The sequence below is a fragment of the Sinohyriopsis cumingii genome, unplaced genomic scaffold (assembly GCF_028554795.1).
Source record: "Sinohyriopsis cumingii isolate HCF-2022 unplaced genomic scaffold, ASM2855479v2 utg000972l, whole genome shotgun sequence".
Classification (NCBI taxonomy): Eukaryota; Metazoa; Mollusca; class Bivalvia; order Unionida; family Unionidae; genus Sinohyriopsis; species Sinohyriopsis cumingii.
The window spans coordinates 121,213-137,409 of NW_028315949.1; the positions used below are offsets into that span (position 1 = coordinate 121,213).

The window sequence follows — 16,197 nt, forward strand, 5'->3', positions numbered from 1 at the left end:
GATAAGTGAACTTTGATTAACTTGTTTATATATATATATATATATATATATATATATATATATATATATATATATATATATATATATATATGTGTGTGTGTGTGTGTGTGTGTGTGTGTGTGTGTGTACCTATATGGATCAGACTTTATTGCTAATGAGTTATCTTTATGACTGTTTTCAGTGGACGACATATGCGTTTTACAAAAATAGTGTTTCGTAGTAAACGTTTCAGAACTTGTAGACCATAGTGGAAGATAAAACTACTTCTTGTGTATATAGATCTGAATTTAATACATTCAGACATGAACCTAATATTTAATCAAAATTTAGTTCTTTGCATATATGTATTTTTTAAGCAAATACAATTCTAAGAAGCTAGTTTTTTATATAATTAAAAAGATATTAATCAGATACAGTGATTAATTGAACGTAATCCTGTGATGACTGAATATACGAAGTATTTGTGTGTATGTGTGTCTGAGGAAAACAAAGTTCATTTTGAGACGATCCCCGATGTAAAGAAACGATCTACATCCGTCTTTATATAAGGTTTGAAGAGCTATGCACACTTGCATTCATGTATTTAAGGAAATTAAAGTCGATGAATAGAGTCATTATATAACTCATGTGATATGGAGAAATCAGGAAGTCTGGCTTAGCTGTTTCGTTCAACATGTAAGTGAACGTATATTTATATTTATCGACTTCTAGCTCGACAATCTCTCTCTCTATCTCTCTCTCTCTCTCTCACACACTCAGAGGCAGAGGCACGCGATTTATTTAATCAAGGTATTTAGTTCTATTTCTGAGGGGGAATTGAGTACTTATTTTCCCTATCGGAGTTATCTTCCTCTTCGTCCTATCAAGCTGGTGCCTTAATATATTTTGCCGTGTTATTATTCACCTCCCATACAAAAGAGTAGCTTAAGCAAAAGTTTTTCTTAGACTTCAGAAATGTGAAATACACATACGAAATAGCATAAGATTTTATTGCGATTAAAACGTACAAAAATCCTATATGTACACTTGTGCTGCTTCGTGAAAAAGAGCACAGGACATCACATTTCGGCGTATTAAAGAAAGCCTATGGCATCGAAAGGAATGATTGCGACGTCTATGTAAATACTTTCGCTGTTTCTTCAATGTGTGCAGTCTGCCTTAAACATATGAATTTATCATACAGCCACTGTGTTATTTAGATTTATACAGGCTTTATTGGTATTTTAAAGCACATGAACGCATGGAGGTTATTTAATGCTGTAGCAACTGGAGTAAAGTACCTTGCTAGAGAACATACCATGGTGGTAAACCCAGGTTGATCCGGTGTTAGGACTCGAATCCACGTCCTTTTGTCACGAGTATGAGACTCTAACTATTTAAATGTATATATCCATATCATATTTCCCAATATTGCATTCCTTTAATAACACATAGTGACATAATTAACGATATCACGAAGACATATGAAGGGAAGACATAATGAAAAAGTCATCTTAATGTAATTTCAAGTCAGTTTTTGTGCTAATTTTACGGTTTTTATAGAATAAACTTTGTATTTTTATTATGTGATACATATACCGTGTTGGTACATTTGCGATTATTTTAAATGAAATTTATGAATATTTTACGATGAGATTTGCTTCGTAAACTCTAATTCAATCTATTTCCAAAACCCGACAGAGAGAGAGAGAGAGACAGAGAAAAGATCGGAAGTTCAATCCTCTTGAAAGAGGTGTCACATGTTGATGTTGCAAATACAGCTACATGTTGGGGAATCTTGGCATGCGAGAGTACTCGGGATTGAGCTGTAAAGACAAAAGTCTGTTTGAGCTTCTGGCCAGCAAAACTGGTGTCAGCCCATGGCTGGGGCTTTATATACCAGTTTCTTAAGACAACGCCAAATATGGCGCGCGCCTAGCTCTTTGCGAAGGCCAGAATCTCAAGTGAGGCTTCGTAGTCTCTTACAGATTATCGTCTAGATCTATGTAAGTCATTAGACAGACAATTCTACAACGTCAGCGCGATTAGTAATAGCTTATGATTTTTTTAGGTTTCCGCAATGCGATACTTTACATGTAGTTTTTTTGTGTGCCGACTTTAGGATACAAGGGAAATGTATCATAAGGGCACAATCTGTATTAAGTAGTATATAATTGTAATACCGAAATAAATGGATTCAATCTCAATATATTTTAATAGAAATTTACTTTAAATATAATTTATCAACTTACTTTTAATACCATTTAGAGAAAATTTCAATCTTGTTACTTGTACTAAAACGTTCTGTCCTAATATTACTCTCCAGTTCATTTGCGCCGAGTCCTCGAGGCTCGAGAGAAAAAGAAATTACATTCATAAATAGAATGTAAAAGGTGACGGATCAAAACATACAATAATAAACAAAAATAAAACAATGTGAGAAATACTGTAAGTTCAAAAATACATTAGAAAAACACTGCAAATACCGAGTAACATAAAAAATATACAATGAGGAAAACAATGCAAGTATTCAGTAAAATATCAAAGGTACAATGAGAAAAAAAAACACTGCAAAGTACTCAGTAAAATGAAAAAAAAATACAATAAAGAGTAGTTTTGCAAAATATTTAATAAATTTCCAAATGCAATGAATAGAACATTTACCAATATCGGATAAAATTTTTAAAAAAAATACAATAAAAAGATCATGGTACGACATTAAATAAAAAGTTGCAGGAAAAGATGACCAGTAGGGTTTTAAAATATTTCAATAAAATTCTACGAAATCTACTTCTACAGCTGGGCTTATGAAATAATTATGACACTAATATCAGCATACATTTCTTGTTCACTTTATTTTACTTTATGTATGTTTATATTTCTATTTTTTTTCACTTTGGTTTTGTATCGGCAGAACATATCAATGGATGTCTACGGTTATTGTGTTGATGCTGATATAGTTGAATTGAGGCTGAGAGATGGTGAGGGAATTATCTAAAACAAATTACTAGATGGCTGTTAAGTGCGTAGAAATAATATCGAAGAGATAAACTGATTATAATGATGTGGATTAAGACTTTCCAAAATTATTTAATGCATGAGGCAACAAATATTTTAATTTGAAAAAAAAATCTAGAATGTGTGATACGATGCGGTAATATGCCAGGTAAACCAAGTAACTGTGTAACGTGTGTTCATGATGCATTCATTAAAACTGGAATTAATAATTCGTCTTAAAGGTCCGGACGAAATTGGGATACGTAGCGAATTATATAGGTCACAATCTTTATGTGTTGCTAAATATTACCTAAACAGTAATGCGGATCCCTTGGCGTTATTGAATAACATATATAATAGGTAGATACGATCGTTTCGATTTGATTTATAGATTCCGTAAAAACATGCGGTGGAATCGGTATAGCAGGTAACTTGCCTGCTGCCGTGTGACTAATTTGCTGAGACTCAACAATTTGAGCAGCAATCATTTCTTCCATTCTCTAATACTTTTCACGCATGTTTTCGACAGTGACGAGCATCGCTTGCTCTAAAAATGGTAACGTTTTCGACTTTTGACCAATAGCCGTTACACGTTGTGTTTCTTTTTTAATTTTAAAAATCGATTATTGACCTGTTGGGTATAGGAGGAGACATCACCTCCATATCGAACAATAGCACCGATAATTTATTATTATTCTATTGCGTCAGCATATTTATGTGACTTGCTAATGTTGCAACGTTTCTCATTGTTAACATTCCAAATAGGTATTTACCTATTTTATTAATGAAGGGCACAACTTATCTCTGTGACACATGTTAAAGTTGAAAAGCACCTTTCTGAAATTAATTCTTTCAATAACAAGATTGTTTTATTAAACTGTACATTCATTATAAGACGTATTGCATTTAGCTGTGAAAGACAATATTCGATAAATTCAACTGAACAATTTCGTGAGAGTCTGATGTAAAAGTATGAATCCACTTATAGACTGAACCATACAATAGTGAGAGAGGCTAAAGATAACTCATAGTTCAAATTGTTTTTGTTCTGATAGTGCGGACCCTGAATTCAGAGTTAAAAAGAAACACAATCCTACGAACCGAATCCATATTCCATCCATACCTTAAAGAGAAAGAAAAGATCTAAGAGATTTGGCGCCAGAAAGAAGAAAAAGAAATAGAAGGTATGAGGAAAGAATGGAATGGAGGAGGATGTGACTATCTCTCCCGTAAACAAAGGAATTCCCTTCAGAATTTCTTATTGAATTCAATGACGAAATATTCGACCTAGTCGTTTGCGACGTGTATTCGATTGTGTGTGTGTGTGTGTTCTGTGAAATGCTTATTTTAATGCCTGCGAAACATTCTCCATTGGTTGCCATGATGGCGTGGATCCATCGGTCCACTTAACCAGGTAATGTTTCTTTCCAGAAATCCATTTGGATTTTAAAAGTTTATCAACTGAGTACCATTCCGAACTGTTGTCAGCTGGTGCGTCACCATTGCTCGTTTCATCATGTCGTGGCTGAGTCGACTGAGGGACTGTGTTAGCTGCATGCGGGGTTGGCGGTCGATAATCTGTAGGGTCTTTATAATACATAAGCCTGTTGGCATGTACAAGTGATTTCATTTCTTTATTGTCGGAACAACGGCGTAATCTGAAGGTGTTATTCGGACCTAATTGAATGATGTAATACGGACCCTCCCATCGTGGGTAAAGCTTTTTTGATAATCCTACCGGTATGTGTGCGGTTTGTAGGTGTACATAATCTCCAACGCGAAAGGGCGGTTTCTTTGCTTTCTGGCCAAACCTCTGTTTCGTTGTGTCTTGCGTTTCGCAGGTGTTTGCTTTAGTTAATTCTTGAACTATGTTTAATCTTTAAATTAACTGATATATATATTGTTGTGTTTGTTTCTGGACAGTCTCTCGAGGTGTAAGAGACACATCTAAAGGTAAAGTCATTTCCTTACCCAATACTATGTAATAGGGCGAATAACCAGTTGAGTTGAGAGCTGGACTCATTCGGAATGCCATCATTATGCTGGGCAATAACGACGGCCAATCATCTTGTTGTTTACTACAGTAAGCACGAAGCGATTGACTAATGGTGATGTTTTTTCGTTCGCACGCGGCATTAGTTTGAGGGTGATATGAACTGGTATGGTGACGTGTTACTTGAAATAGTTCACAGAGTGCTAATACAATTTGGGACATGAAGTTTCGTCTACGATCACTGACAAGAGTTCGCGGTGCGCCATAACGTGTGAATATTTCATTATACAAAACACTCGCGATGTCCGTTGCTGTCTGAGTACGTAAGGGAAAGGCTTCACACCAATGTGACAAACTATCTGTCACCAATAAGATATACTGGTAGCCTTCCTTACATTTTGGCATGCACAACATGTCCATGTGCAACTAGGAAATACGTCTTCCGGAGGCAATGGGTGCAATGGGGCCTTTCGAGCATTTGTGTCCCATTTAATGAGTTGACATTGAGAGCATGATGTAATGTAGTCATAAACATTTTGATACATTTTAGGCCAAAAGTATTTTTGTTTGATAGCTTGACATGTTTTTTGGACACCTAAATGACAACCTCCTGCTTTTGAATCGTGATAAGACAGAAGAACATCTTATCTTAAATATGTTGGTAGGGCAACTTGTTTTATGAGTTGATCTGAGGAAGTTTTGTGTTTTGCTCGAGGCTGGAAAAAAATGATGTAAGACACCATTGACAAGTTCATACTGACTTGCTTCATACGAAATGGCTGTTGCGCGATGAGTATTTTCTGGTAATATTCCTTGCTCTAAGTAAACATACATGTCCTTGAAATCAGGGCACTCGCGCTGAAATTGAACAATATCTGGTAGTTCTGGAGGAGAATCACTGAGTGTGGTGTCATTTGTGTGTACTGCGGATAGAGTTGGAGTATCTTCGTTAGTGTAGTAAAATGCAATTTCTGTTAATTCTTTTTGAATACTGTGAACTGCTGGCTCTGATTGAGTAGTCTGTGTGTCTATGTAATCTGGAGATTTCTTCGCTTCTCTGTGAGTGTTATCAATTTGTTCGTAGTGTCGACGTGAGAGTTCGTCAGCATTTGTGTTTTTATGTCCTGGAGTGTATATGACGTCAAAGTCGTATTCTTGCAAGCGAAGTGACCAACGAATTAGTCTACCTGATGTGTGTTTAACTGTCTTAAGCCCCACTAATGCTTTGTGATCTGTAATGACAGTGAATTTCTGATGTGATAGGTAAACATGATATGTTCTGATACCTTCCAAAACAGCTAAACATTCTTGTTCTGTAACTGACCATCGTTTTTGGGCGTCTGATAAAGCTCTACCACCGTAAGCTATAACATGTTCTTTGTCATCTGTCCCTATTTGAGACAGAATATATCCTAGAACGGTGCCGTTAGCATCACATGTGAGCCTAAATGGTTTGTTAAAGACAGGATAAGCCAAGATAGGCGTTGAAGTCAAAGCTGTCTTAAGAGTTTCAAATGCCTTTTGACACTTATCTGTCCAATGAAATGCACTGTCTTTTGTCAACAATTTATTTAACGGTGTTGCTATGGTAGAATAACCGTGAACAAATTTTCTGTAGTAGTTGCACAAACCTAGAAAACTCCTAACATTTTTCGGTGTTTTAGGAACAGGAAATTGTGTAACTGTATTTATTTTAGATTCATCTACCTTGATACCTTTTGTTGAGAATTTATGGCCAAGATAAACAATTTCAGATGCTGCAAATACACATTTTGACGGCTTAAGTGTCAAGTTTCATAGATGTAATCGGCCAAATATAAGGTCTCTATGTTTGAGGTGTTCTTCAAATGAGTTGGAAAAACTAATTATGTCATCTATGTATGCAAGACATGTTGACCACGGTATCCCTCTAAGAACATGACTTAAAAGAACACAATAGGTGGCGGGGGCATTTCTGAGTCCATACGGCATTACATTCCATTCGTAAAGACCACGTGATGTTATAAAAGCGCTTTTATGTTTTGATAATGGGTCCATAGAAATTTGCCAAAATGCTGAATTTAAATCTAAAGTACTGAAAAGACATGGCTGAGTTTGTCCAACTGCATCGATGACGTGTTCTAATCAAGGAAGAGGGAAGGTCATCGGTTGTGTCACCTGATTAAGTTTCCTATAATCAATAGCAAAACGATAGTCACCATTTTTTGTTTTGACCAATACAACTGGGGATGCATAACTAGATGAACTGGGTTCAATTAATTGATGTTCTAATAATTCCTCAACCTGTCTATCAATTTCCTTATTGATGTGTGGTGCCGCACGATAAAGTTGACAACGAACTGGCATAGAGTCACCTGTTTCTATTCGGTGCGTGAATACATTAGTATTGCCTAACTCATTTAAGCTCACTGCGAAAACATCCCTATGTTGATTTAAAAATGAGTGAAGTTCCTGTTTTTGGTTTTCTGTCAAATCTGAAGAGTGTAAATCACAATTAATTGGTTCGCGTGATTTGCTAGGCTGTGTATTCATGATATTAGGTGTGTCATTCCTATCAAGAGTGTACTCATTAATGGTAAATATTGTTTGTGGGTGTAGTACATCGACGCATGCTAATACTGTATTGGCACGTACATGCATAGTCATTGGAGTTGGGTTGATAATTTGTAAAAAGTTCTTTTTAGAAACTGTTAAAAGTGTTCTAGCTGGAATAATTGTAGAGTTTGACCTACTGTAAGTCGGTTCTAGTAAAACAGGTGTTCCCTTGGGAATTTTACAGATACTTACTGCAATAGTACCAACTGAGTTAGGTCGGATCATTGTGTGTTTCGTGGCGCGTGCCAAACCACCCTGGTTAGGAATCAAATTTATGGTTACAGTATCGTCTAACAATGAGAGCGTTTGTGTATCTAGATTCACGATAGCTTTGTGTTTAGTCAAAAAATCAATACCTAGAATAATCCAATGATTTAAATTAGATATAACATAGAATGAATGAGAGAAGCGTATGCCTGCTATTTTCAAATTGAGTTGAACCAGACCTGAAACACTATGACGTTCACCACCGGCTCATACAGTTTTGGAAATATTTGATGGTTTGTTGTGACTTGAATTCAAACCTACGCGGTAAAGAAATTTTTCATTAATTGCTGAGATATTTACGCCTGAATCAACAAGTGCTTTAGTTATCTTGTCTCTCACGTAGGTAGGAATGCGATTTTTATGAATTGGCACTACCAAGCTAACTTGGGGCTGTTGAGTTCGCTTGTGGCAAGATTGTGTCCCTTTATTTGGCTCGAATTCATATTGGTGTTGTGATGAGAAGCATACTCGTGAAAAATGACATGTTTTATGATAAGAGTAACACTGTTTATTTTGTGCACGACATACGCGACGTGATGTACAGAGTCTACCACATCCAAGACAGTATTTTTGGGTACGACTATGTGGTTGTGACTGGTAGCGCGCACCATGAGGTAACTGATATGTGTAGTTATCGTGAGAATAGTGTACTGAGCTGCAGGAAAATGTTGGAATTTTGGCTGGCTGGTAAGACAAATTATGATGTTGAGACCGAAATGGTTCTTTATTGACATGTACAAAGATTGAGAGAATGAATTGTTTTCTATGTTCTGCTCTGAGTTGACTGCCTTAATTCCATCTTTAAGTTGTTTAAGTTCCTCTAAAATTCAGTTAAGTATAGGCCAATCATAGGTATCAGTAGTGGCAATAGATTTCTCTGCTAAATTTGCGGCTTGACGTAAATAGTCCATATTTTATTTTTATTTTTATTCAGTACAATTTCTCTAATGGCTGGTTTTAAACCTTGCACTGCGACTGCTAACTATATTTGATTTGGGATAGTTTGGTTATTAAGACGACTTAGATAGTTCATAACCATTTCAGAAGACTCTTGGCGAGTTTGTAAAATTGATAAATCTAAAATGATATCGTCAGTGTGAAACCTGGATGTAAATGCAGCTACTAGATTAGACCAGATATTTATAACGGTATCAGGTAGTGATTCATACCATATTAAAGCATGCTGCTGAAGATGAAAGGGAAAAGCATTTAGAACTTTATCTTCTGATAGTTCATAAAACTTAGCCCATCGTATAAAATGATCTAACCATTTAACAGGATTCTGAGATTTGTCACCTTTAAAAATATCTAATGTGATAACAGACATACCTGTATGTGAGAATCTGATGTTTCCAAAGACAAAATGTACTCCAAGAAAACGGTCTATAGCATTATGAGTCGCTTTAACTCAGAGTGTTCTAGGCACTGACAGTATCTGTTATGTCCAATTAGTTTTCCAAGTAAGAGTTCTGTTAGGATTCTTTAGAACTGGCGGAGGTCACTGAGGGCTGCTACTGCTGAACTTGTGTTATGTGGGGCTGTATTCGGTAGTCGTCTGCTTAATGTACTAGCTTTAGTTTTCAATCGTTGTCTACGTAGTATCAAGGGAATCATAGTCGAATGGAGTGTAAGTCACTGGAACTGACGTGCGTTGGTAATGGCGTACACAACGTTACTGGGAAGTTGCGGTTAGTTGCTGGACATTCAAACAGAAGCAAAGTAGAATGAACCAAGGATCGGCCATGTGGGTAGATTAGTGCTGTAGCTGTTCTATGCGAGGCAGCTGCATACATAAGCAACATGAGGTCTGCTAGTCGTAAAGGTTTTGGTGCGAGTCTCTCTCGTGAATCATCATTATGCGGAGTGACACTTTATCTATGTTTTCCACTTCATTTTATTCTCCACCAACTTTTACGATGTGGGATTTTCCGCCGGCTTTTACGAGAAGATTTGCTTCGTAAACTCTAATTCAATCTGTTTCCAAAACCCGAGAGAGAGAGAGAGAGAGAGAGAGAGAGAGAGAGAGAGAGAGAGAGAGAAAGAACGGAAGTTCAATCCTCTTGAAAGAGGTGTCACATTTTGATGTTGCAAATACAGCTACATGTTGGGGAATCTTGGCATGCGAGAGTACTCGGGATTGAGCTGTATAAGACAAAAGTCTGTTTGAGCTTCTGGCCAGCAAAACTGGTGTCAGCTCGTGGCTGGGGCTTTATACACCAGTTTCTTAAGACAACGCCAAATATGGCGCGCGCCTAGCTCTTTGCGAAGGCCAGAATCTCAAGTGAGGCTTCGTAGTCTCTTACAGATTATCGTCTAGATCTATGTACGTCATTAGACAGACAATTCTACAACGTCAGCGCGATTAGTAATAGCTTATGACTTTTTTAGGTTTCCGCAATGCGGTACTTTACATGTAGTTTTTTTGTGTGCCGACTTTAGGATACAAGGGAAATGTATCATAAAGGAACAATCTGTATTAAGTAGTATATAATTGTAATACCGAAATAAATGGATTCAATCTCAATATATTTTAATAGAAATTTACTTTAAATATAATTTATCAACTTACTTTTAATACCATTTAGAGAAAATTTCAATCTTGTTACTTGCAATAAAAATTCTGTCCTAATAAATAAGTTGAATATTTTCAATCTTTTGAGAGTCTTTAATAATTAAACTCGTTATTTTTATGAATTTCAATTGAAATAAGCTGTTGTGTAAAATCTTCCCTATTTGTTCCGACTATTTTGCATGTCATTGTAATCCTTCATTTAAATATTATTGTGTTACGAAAGAGATGATTCATGTTTCCTATGAGACACTTGCCAATTTGTTACTCATTTCATCCCTATTACACAGTCCTATGACATAGATAGTTGAGTAGAGTATCAGTGAGCAGGCTGCTTCTGGTTCTGTTATCGTCACCTTGTCAAATAGATTAAATAGTTTGACGAAGTTAAATATTCTTCTCCCTCGGCATTGTAACCACATGCCTCCACACACGTACTTGCTTACAAATTGCAGGCATTCAAAAACAGGCAATCAGAGAGAGAAAGAGTATTTATAATTATTTACGGTATTGCGTCCTGATAATAACCATGATATACTTTATTGTTAATGATTAATTGACTGTATTGCCTACAAATCCTACGTCCAGAGAGAATCATACAGATATTACTAATTAGCTGGTGTTCATTTGATTTCTGAAAAAGTTTTTGAATTTCTCTAATTTTTCCAGTAACAAGTCAGTCGCAAAATAAAACAATTGTAAGTTTGAAACAAATGTTCATAGGAAACCTACCGGTCTCTCAACGATTCCAGTAATAAATCCCCTTAGGACAGAAACCCACTAACATGGATGGACAAAAACCCCTAGGACAATTGTCATTCAGGGGGGAGGACAAACGCCTCTTGATCTTTAATAGTTACAACATTATGCATTCCCATTGCTCATTTTCATAGAACTGTTTATGCATTTGCTCAAGATTGTAATAATTTATTTATTGTACCTATTTTTGTTATTATATACAATGGTTTCCTTTGCACTCATTATAAATTTTTATAGTGTGTAATCTAGTTTGTATCTTGTGTAAAGACAACGAAACAATTTAATAACATTATTTTATATATCTTTACTTATTAAACATAATAAGTAAATTTGTTGAACCTATCTGTATATCTCATATTAGACTACAAATCTTTACTAAACAAAATAATCCAACACGCATTATTGTAATCATCTTAATACCTATTTAAATACACAATATCTTACAAATGAACAGATTTAAATTGCATGTCACTGATACAAACCATATGGTTCCAACAAATGTAGGTGTATATTGATGACAGACTAAAAGTATATTGCATAGTGCTAGCTTGCTATTGATAGGTGTTATTGGAACGAAAGTACTCCCACATGATACCTTTTGTTACTTTCACATTCAGTTAGTGATGTGGTCGTATTCGTATATGTTGTAGTAGGAAACAATATCCCGACGATCCCAAAGTTGCTCTGGGCAAATAACAATCATTTTTTTACTTTGTTCTAGGCTACATATTTTTGTAGAAGGAAGAAATTACCTATTTATCATACCTAGAGCGCAGAATTATGTACGATCTATAAATAGATGCTTACATACGTGTAGACAAATACCATTAATATAACTATTAGTAAATATATTTACGAGATTAGGCCTTTTCATATTGTACAGATCGATCAGATTGTACTTAAAGAATCAAGTTAATTGATATTGGATGAGTTAGGTCGCATTAATAGGTATTTTGAAATATTAAACTGAGTAGTACGATCTGTCACGTGAGGTATATTCCAGCATAGTCGTATTAGACACATTAAATATGTATATAAGGAGAGAACGGGGCATTCAGATTTCGTTCTTCTTTTTGTAATTATTCTTTCTTTTTTTTTGGTGTTTCTATTTTAAAATCAAGTATGCAGCCGTGTTTTATCCTGTACTTAGATGTTATATGAGACGAAAAGCATTTGTTTGCATTGTGCAGTGGAAATAGAAGATGCTTATTGGAATATATTATTTTGTAACTATTGCGAAGGTGTTTTAGACAACGCCATTTTGACAATGTCACGATTCTCGGCGAACTAGCACATCTTCGGTTCTGCAATTTGTACGGAACTTTTTAATTTGGAATTTGATTCACTTCATAATACCTTAAGTTGATCTTACATTTTCATTTACAACTTTGATAATTAAAGTAATTGTTAAGATTTACAAACCTTGTTGCTTTTGCTTCTTTCTGTTAGTAACATAATGACAATAGAGTCGTATCAGGGTGAAATTAACTCTATATGGCTGACTCCACTGCCTGTGGTGGATTGTTTCACACATTTGACTCAAAAGTATCCATCCTGAAATAAGGCTACTGATAATCTATATAGAGTAAAATAAAAGCAGAGGTGTATTCATGAATATTTATTCAGCCGATTTGTCTTCACTATAATACAATATTAATGTTTTAAAAAGTGGGAGATATAATGTACTTTAATGCCATGGAACTCACAACAAAGGAACCATTTGCAAATGTATGATACACGATATCTGTTGAATAGGAAACATGTATGTATCAATTCCGAAAACAAAGCCGTGAAAAATAAAACAAATATAAAAATATGGAAAAATTTTAAGAATACACAGTAAAGACAAGGATTGTTGAACAGTGGTAGCACGTCACTGCATTCTAATAGAACGTGTACAGTAATATACATGTGTAACCTGCACCTCTTTGTATCATCAGAAGGGTTGAGCTTTCGACTGCAATACCTCAAAACATGGTTTAACTATATCGAAGACTTTTTTCATTCTTTAACGAACCATATTTCACTAACACAAACACTAACACAAATACATCCAGCCTCCATCAGTTTCCATTTACAGGTTAGAAACTAAGCATCATTGATTGATGCATGTTCAAAAGTAGGATAAATCACTCAAAAAGTACTTAAAGAAGAATCGTAACAACAGAACGACGATGAACTGGCTAAACATGTAAGTACTCGATAGGTACATCCTTTTTACATTATTTCATATCTTATACGCACTTATATACTACATTTATATATATATATATATATATATATATATATATATATATATATATATATATATATATATATATATATATATATATATACATGTATAGGAAGAGAAAGATTTTCAAGACGGTTACCATGATGACCATATTGAACGTCAGATTGTCACCATTTTTATTTATGACCAACTAGACTTGATAAACCCTTGTTTTAGTAAAACTCATATGCTTATGTGACCATTTTATTCATTAGAAGTAATAGGAAGATTTTCAGGCTAGCATACATGGCGCCTTTTTCGTTTTGGCTTATCTAGATATCATCCGATGTCTTGCGGTGAACACCCGAGTTCATATGTCTTTCCATTTATCAGGAACAGCGATAATATTATTGCAAAAATGATAATTGATTGTTCTGGCCGTACTGGATGTCTGGGCGGCAGCATTAAGAATGAAGTAGACCTCATAGGAAAGCTTTTGGCCAATACCCTAAGATTAATGTGAGTGTAAAATATCATCCCAAGCCTTGAAGTAGCAAAAATAAAATTTGTTTAACTGATGGGCAATTGGCGGTCGTGTTGTCCTATAACCTTTCCTGGCCTAGTACCATTCGAACTAAAGGACTAGATAACACATGCTTCAAAATTCGAATTGATGTTCATATTCCTTTTCCAATATTGCCATTTTTGCAGATGATGGGCTGTTTAGGCATGGGGATATTCTTATAGCAAAAAGTGGGTGTTGGTGAGCATGCGGCAGGGGTAGGTAAGGGTCATATTCATGATTTGAAATTGGAATATAACTGTTATAACTTGTTGATAGATTGGCAGATGATCTACATGTGAAGACAGATTTAAAATATATATTATGTGAGAAGAAGCTATTTAAAAAAGAATAAAATCAATGACACCAGCACGCGAGTAGCAAATCAACAATTTTGTGACACATAATCGCCTCACCTCTCACCATTAATGCATTCGCCAAGGATGTCAGCAGTGATCAGAAAAAATATGTGCTAAGTGGTTTTCAGTCTTGTTTCTGTTAGAAATAACCACACACATGAAGTAGACTCCGAATTATAGTGTGTTATGAGTATTGTTCAAATATATGATTAATATGTACTATATAATCATGTGAATTATTAGTTAGTAGTAGTAGTGCAAACAACAAGTTTATGCTATACTCGATTTTCTCTACTCGAATCTCCCCGATTCGATGCTCACGTGTATAATCTGACTCACGTTTTGTTGATAAGATAATCACTACAAGAAATAACTATCCCTCTAAGGGACTGGCACTCTTTTGTACAAACATTATTTCCAGAAGTCTAACATAGCTTAGTCTTTTTAGCTGCTGAGTGATGCGAGAATCTCATATTCTTGAGCAATAATAGTATTTGCACATTTCACGCTGTGCTGGCTATAATAGACGTCAGATTGGCAGCTGGGTCAACTAGAAGTCTTTCCGTGAAAATATCACCGCATCTTGATCATCTGTTGTTCAAGCATTTAGGCAGCCATATATATATATATATATATATATATATATATATATATATATATATATATATATATATATATATATATATATATATATATATATATATATATATATATATATCATATGATAATTATATGATATTAAATTAACAGTTTAGAAAATATTGATATTGTATTCACTTTTACGTTTCCTATTTTCTTAATAAAATCATGCAAAATGATGTTTGGTGCATTCAAAAGGATTAATCACGTTGAAACGTAATCACCTCATGTTCCAATGGTGAGAAAAACATTATAACATTTTTTAAACTGTTAGACTTGACTGAAAATTGAGATAACTTTTCACCTCATCCCATTCAGATGGTCTTTATGACTGATGATCTTTATATAAGATGTTTATATAGTAGAAAGACTTATCAGAGTCTGGCTTGTGCTTGACATGAGACTCATGATTTTTCCAGTATAGAGTCTTGACTGATTAAGGTATGTTCACATAGAAGTTTTGAAATAGCTTTCAGAAGATCTAATGGGATGGTATGTTGTTTATCATCTATCCCTTTCTTAGGAGTAGTTTGTAATCGCTAATATCACTTTGAAGTTAAATTTCTTAGTTTATTTTTAATAAACATGATTGAAAAACCAATAGTGAAACCAACAAGCTTTGGTCATGACATATTAAGCAAAGAAATTTTGGTACCTTAATGATATGGTCAAAAGGTTTCGAAATCGTAAAATGGAAAACCTTCAGCCTTTTTTGAATTTGCATGGAAAAAGCACGAAAATTTAATGGGATACAGCCAAGAAGGTAGGCAAGATTATGATAACCTCACAAAACTTATATTGACTGAAGACTTCAAAAACTGTATCAAAAGTGACGTCAGAACCCATCTTGTGAGAAAAGATTGAAACTATAGAGAAAAAGGCACCTAGTACAGCTGATTAAAATAAATAAATCTTCCACTCATCAGGTTTTTAATTAAAACAAACTAATCCAGTCTCAAGCTAGTATTCGAGTATTTCCATGTCTCAAACTGGTAAACTATTAGATAAATTCCTGATAAGACCGATCAGAAATCATTATCTCCCCCTAAGTGCACATATATATGGTAAGTAGAAAGGGAATATTATTTATAATTGCTGTGGGTTGAAATTTATGCACTTTTTAATACGTGGAGTCTGTCTAGAGGACTATGAACTTCACAGGGTGTATAGACTGGACAACTACCTCGAGGGATAGACTGAGTTGCTGCCTTGAATATGGCTCTTTGGAAGCGGTGGTATGATTCCTTGATTGGGATGCAGCGAAAT

General features: G+C 34.9%; 1 protein-coding gene across 4 annotated transcripts in view; it reads left to right on the forward strand.

Moving 5' to 3' along the window:
* Positions 1–549: 549 nt before the first annotated feature.
* Positions 550–16,197, forward strand: part of LOC149772924 (uncharacterized) — an 84,186-nt gene continuing 68,538 nt past the window's right edge. For 3 of the 4 annotated variants that reach the window (XM_089947089.1, XM_089947092.1, XM_089947093.1), the window contains exons 1-2: positions 601–675; positions 4,032–4,160. The gene's annotated coding sequence lies outside the window, so the exon portion shown is untranslated. Of the gene's footprint in view, positions 676–4,031; positions 4,161–16,197 lie in introns of all 4 variants that reach the window. The other variant, XM_089947090.1, reaches the window with a different exon arrangement.